Source organism: Telopea speciosissima, chromosome 11 (assembly GCF_018873765.1).
Source record: "Telopea speciosissima isolate NSW1024214 ecotype Mountain lineage chromosome 11, Tspe_v1, whole genome shotgun sequence".
In the NCBI taxonomy this organism is placed as follows: domain Eukaryota; kingdom Viridiplantae; phylum Streptophyta; class Magnoliopsida; order Proteales; family Proteaceae; genus Telopea; species Telopea speciosissima.
In genome coordinates, this window is record NC_057926.1 from 22,572,795 (window position 1) to 22,579,034 (window position 6,240).

Sequence of the window (6,240 nt, forward strand, 5' to 3'; positions counted from 1 at the left end):
AGCATAACATAGTTACAAGGCACAGCATAAGCATAATTATTCAATTCACATGCATAGTTCATAAACCATCATCATGCATCTATCTCAATCATATTTTCAATTGTACATATAATGCTAGTTATCATTTTCCTCTATAATTAAATAAAACTTTCACTTCCATTCACACATGTCTTCATATACCATGCATATAAAAATTTATAAGTTGCATAATAATACTCATTCATTTGTTCATTTGATTATTCAAAAATACATTTGTTTTATAACAATAAATTTTAATATGATCATGTATCATTACTTACCTTCCAATGCTTCCCAATATTTTCAACTTTGATCCAATCTTTGAGTGGCCCTAAGGGTCATCAAATTAATCAATTTTAATGTCATTCTTGGTGTCAAAGGACTGACCAAAATATAGAACAAAGCTGTATAAACATTTTTCAAAAAATCATATTTTCAATTTTTGGGATCATTCTGTCCAGGTAAAAAATAGCATAAAGTCCTAAGTTGAAGAAATTTCATGAGAACTCATACCGATATTGGGGATTTCATTCCCCAAGTTCCCAAACATGCTTTCCATCATTAATAACTATCAAATTAAGCTTCCAAATTTACTTGGAAAGCTCCAACTTATGCTAATTTGATCAATCATTGAATCAAAAGGAGATACCTTCTTCTTAAATGAAAAACCCATTTTCAAACTTTGGGATTTCTTCTCCTAGCTCTTAAACATGAAATACCCTACTGAAATTCCTCAAATTAATGCTTTAAAATCTCCTAAAAACATCAAATAATTCTTAAGTCAATCAATTTATGAATAAAAGGAAATACCTTCTTTTTCAAGGAAAACTCCTAATTTCAAATGTTATTCCTTCAATCCTCTTCTCCAATCAAAGGATTCCTTCAAATCAACATAACTATAACTTCCTTACAACCTAAATAAAAATGTTTAAAAAATCAATTTCATAGATCTATACCTTTAATTCAAAGATTAAAGCTAAAATCAAGCTTACTTACCTTTAGATTTTAAGTAGGAGATTGCTCCTTCAACCAAAGCTTAAATCCTTCAATTATATCCCTAAACTTGTTTCAATCATCTTCAATTTCACTATGAAGACCTTTCAATTTGCCTTACAATTCCTTCCATGAATCAGTAACCTAGCATTAGAATTATGTAATCATGCTATTACACTAACAATCCTCTAAAACCCTCTCTTGAGAACAAAATTAAACTACTAATTTAGGCTTTTTTACCTTCAAAATTATGTGCATAGGATTCCTTCTTCTATTAGAGCCTTAATCCTCCAATAGCCCCTTCAAAATCACCTTAGAAACCCTCAACTTCACAATCTTCTAGCCAATTTCTTTTCTTTCTCTACTGTCCCTTCTTTCTCTTCCTTAGCTAAGTGAATACACTACAAGAAATTGATGCAATGACAGCACTTTGGGTTGAGTTATTGCGGCATATTTTACAAACGTCGTCATATGTGAAGATATACTGACATTTTAATAAAAATGCCGTCATATATAAAGGTATAACGGCACATGGGTTTAAATGCCGTCATAAATAATTATATAACGGCGTTTTATCACAATCGCCGTTAAATAAAGCAATTTTCGCGGCGTTTTTTAACAAGCGCCACTGGAGTTTACTGTGTAATAATGGTTTAATAGTTTTTTTTTTAACGGCGTTTTCAAAGAAATGTCGTTGTATTTCAAAATACAACGGCGTTTATCTATAAATGCCGTATAAAGTAATAGTTTTCAGCGTACAAAAACCCCAAAATCTTTTCACTTCCCCCGCTTTCCATCTCCATCCATAAACATTTTCGCTTCCCCGCTCTTTCCATCTCTCTCTCAAAGTTCTCTCAAGTCTTTTTCCTCTCAACCGTCAAACTTCTCTGAAATCCTTTCCAAAGACAGAGCAACGGTGAATCGGCGACACCAATTCTCGCAAGTCCCACAAGGTTCGATCCCATTAAACCCTTCTTCTCTCGCTTTTTCTTAGATGTTTTGATTTGTCGAAAGTGTTAGTTATTGTATTTGATCCGTTGTTGGTATTTCAAGTTTTTGTCCAAATTCTTTTGTTTAGGTTTCTATTGTTAATTCCGTTGTTTTAAATTTATTTATTTTTAATCTTAAACTCTCCTTTCTCTATTGCTCTCTCGTGTTTCTCGCTTCAATTCATTCTGTGTTTGTTTTTGGATTTGCTTATGTTTATATATGTAATGTGATTTTGATCTTTAAGGGGGAGAGTATTTTCTACTTTTCTCTTTCGTCTTCGTTCATTCGATTCTTTTGCTTCATTTAAGCACCAAAGAAGATGGGTTTGATTTCTAGAATTGTAATGGGGATTATCGCAAGACGCTTTGAGGGCATGAGCTTTATGGCTTGTGGGGTGTTGATATATCAGACTATAGTACTAATACTACTGGGTATGGTCATATGGACTATGGATAGAGTCGATCGACCGCCACTAACTCTCTCACAATGATTGAGTCAATTCACGAAAAAGGAGAGGAGGAGAAAGATGGAGAACCCAAGAGAAGATGTTGATATTTCAGCAAGCAATCAATATAAAATAGAGCAGTTAAAGAGATGGGTAAAACTTATAAAACATAAAAGGATGGTTAAAGGTGGAGGAGGGGAGAGGAGAAGAGTGGAGTGGAGAGATGCTATTCTAGTGAATAGGAGTCAACGAGAAAGACAATAGGAGAAGTGTCAACCCAACCCAATCCCATAGAATTCAAATTCACCATTTTTATATTCTTTACTATTAGGTAACAGTAGGACACTTTCTTTTTTAAAGAGGAAATTGAAGAAACCACCCAAGATTTCTGTTTTTTTTTTTTTTTTTTTTCTTTTCCACCTTTGAAGGTGCATGAAGGAATATCTCTCTCTCTCTCTATCTCGGTGTCAGAATGGGAGTGTCGAAGAAGATATAGAAAACAAATAATGGCATCCCTTGTATACAAACAATGGCGTATTTACTAGAGATTAATACCCACCCACATTATGAAATTCCACAATAAGAGATTAAGAGTGCTTGAATAGCCCAACAAATGTGTATGATCAAGCCAAATTAATGAAGCTAACCGCATCCGCATTATATACTTGAGATGAACTCAACATGAAGGAAATTTCTATTTTCGTTGAGTTACTCTCCTTTCTAGGTTTAGCTTAAAAGAGAAGAACAAAAAGGATAGAGAAGAAAATAAAAGTAACTATTCTCGTTCATCACCATCTATAATCAAAACACTACTCACGAAAGAGGTATAAAGGGAAGAACTTATAAGCACATGTACTTTGAGAGTACTATTATTAAGCAAAAACATCACAGCTTCTCCCCTTCCCCAAAGCAAATTGACTATGTTTTTGATTCACTTACCTAAATTTTTTTCTTTCTATCTATCCGCCAAGATCATCTTTACTAAAGATGATTAGCGCCGCCTCCAAAGGATCGACCAGAAGCCGACTTCATTTCGGATCCAGGGAACTGATATCAATACCATGTTGTTCTCTTTGTGATAACCCACCTCCCATGCTCCTTACCATCCCTCCAACACCTAAGAAGTCTCTTGTTAACCTATCGATCCTCCAAGACGCACTATAAGATTTTGATGCAACTTGGGTTCTTCCATGTTTCCAAAATTGGTATTCGATGGTGTTGTTGTTCCAATGACATTCTGTTTGTATTGAATCCACCAAAATTGGTCTATTGTTCATGTCCACCACTATTACAATTCACTCTAAAGGTAGGGATTCCTCCTGAAGCACCTCCAAAAATGGAGGAGCCACCATTTGCTAGAGAATTCATTAGATTTTGGACATGATTTTCATTTTCCATCTGTGACAATGTTTCACCCCCACCACCTCCAAAATTAGCCCTAAAATTAGACGTCAAGTGAGACCTCGCGATTTAGGACCACTTAATGAAGAACTGCCAAAACCGCTAAGCAAAGAACCACTTCCACCGCTGTCGTTGAACCCGTTTGAGCAGCTTTTTGAAGCAAAGTGTTGCGGACATTTGAGGAATAACAACTTCAGTTTGTACTGAATTGTTGTAAAGAGAAGAGACACTTGACCCAATGTGATCACCCATTAGGTTAGAAGAAAAGAGGGAATTTCCTTCTCCACCAAAGATTTCCATTGAACTGCTCGTGAATTAGTAACCCGTAAGAGGACAATTGATCGTTGTTATTGTTGACATTGTTGCTATTATTGATGCTATTGAAAAAAAGTCGAGATTGAAGAGATTACAGCAAAGAATGCAGCAATGCAGAAGAAGAGGAATTACTTGTACCGCTTGAAGTTCAAGTAGTTGCATTAGTCCTTGGAAGGTCTTATTTTGTAACAGTCCATGGTGGGGCGCTTCATGGTATTCTTGATTTGAAGCTCCTGGTAGGAAGAAGGCGATGAATGGGTTTGCCGAGGTGATCGAAACGATGAAGAAGGATTCAATTGCGAGATGAAATGATTAAATTGTGCTCCTCCGCACCATCCCTTTTAGAGGAGTAGAACCTCCTTGACCTTACATATTTCCTGCATCAAAATTCTATACAATTGATTTGCTTCCGCCCACCATCCCTTTTCCTACAGATCTATGCCAAAGCTTACAGATAAGATATTTTTTTAAGTTATAAATCATTTAAGTGTATCGTTTTGGGTAGACGCTTGATCTGCATTTGTATTTTTGAAAAATGTCGAAATTGATGCTACCCACTTGGATATTTGGGTGTTTTGAATTAGTTTGTTGGCACAATAGCTTATCAATGTGTGGGATCTTTCATATTTATTGCAAAGCCTCTCCCTATCGGACTAGTTCTTGAGTCTCCTCTCAATTAGAGGAACATGAAGGAAAAGAAAAAGAGACAAAAATGAAAAGGATAGTTATTGGATGTCTGCTTTCAAGAATGGAGAGCACCTTGATCTAAAAAATGAAAAAACAGGCCCCGCTCTTACCCGCCATTCATTGCTTCTTTTCTCAATAATTTCTTTGTCTTCCCTAATCCCAATCATTTGTATCTCCCCTGCCATACCTGGACCTATATCATCCAATCAAGTCCTTCCGGGCTGAAGATCACATCTCATGATAAATATCTTATTAAAATCTGACCTGTTTCAAGTTGTAGAAACAGTCGATATCCATCTTTGGATGTTATGAGATTGCAACTGAGGCTAGATATCCATCTCCTTCTAGGATGGTTTATTGGGTTTTATTAGGCATGGTAATGGGGTAGGGTTATGAGATTGCAGCCCCGAGGTTAGATATCCATCTCTGGATGTTATGCATAAGGTGAGTGGGGTCATTGCATTGGTTTTTAGCCTAGTCATATGAAATAGCATGTAATGGAAAAGATAGATAAGAAGAATTTTTAATCCTCAATGGTGGTCTGGTTGGAGAAAAGCAAATTGGATAAAAGGTTCAGGAGGTAAGAGTCTCTTAGGTGCTCGGTTATAAGACATAGAGGTCCTCGCTACCTAGAGTCTCTTTGAGAATGGGCAAGAGAGAAAACGATGTCACATTGTTTCCTATTCAAAGTTTTTTTTTGTTTTTTTATGAGAAGAGAAATATTATAAAACAAAAGAAAAGATTACAGATTGAGAAGAGTGTCTACTCTCACCAACAAAACAGAAGGGGAAATAAATAAATAGAGTTTATTGTAGCAAAAGTTACCCGAGAATTGAATGACTTAGAGTTTATTGCAGGTTTATTAGGTTTACATTGAGACTTCGTAAGTAAGAACAGCTCCATCTATTATGATCTAGTCCTTATTCACTAGTCAAAAGCTTTAGCCCAAGTTTTAAAACCACCAAATTTGAGAATGCTTAAGCAACTGAAGCAATATATTGTATTATATTGTATAACAATTATAATGGATCACCAAGATATTCATGATGTCTTCACTCTCTCACTCTTTCACTCAAAATGCAAACCCACCCCAAGGCTGAAAAGGCTAAACAGATCAACCCTCCTTTTAAACTCATTTAAACATTATTAGGAAACTTAGGAAGAACAGACTAAGATTTAATTAGAAGAAGTAATCAACCAAAATCTGAAAAATAGGGCTGAATAGAGAAAAGTTTGATACCCACACAGAATAATAGAAAGCGAGAGAGGGCAAAAGGAGCCAAGATCGAGTTTGAGCAGCCCTCTTAAAGGGTGGCATAAAACCCCAAAATCTTGTACGTAATGTAACTTAGGAGAGACACCAATAGAGGATCGATTTCTCGCAGAAAAAC

General features: G+C 35.6%; 1 pseudogene; it reads right to left on the reverse strand.

The window, feature by feature from the left end:
- Nucleotides 1-3,427: 3,427 nt before the first annotated feature.
- Nucleotides 3,428-5,034, reverse strand: LOC122644881 (annotated as a pseudogene).
- Between the last annotated feature and the right edge of the window lie 1,206 nt (nucleotides 5,035-6,240).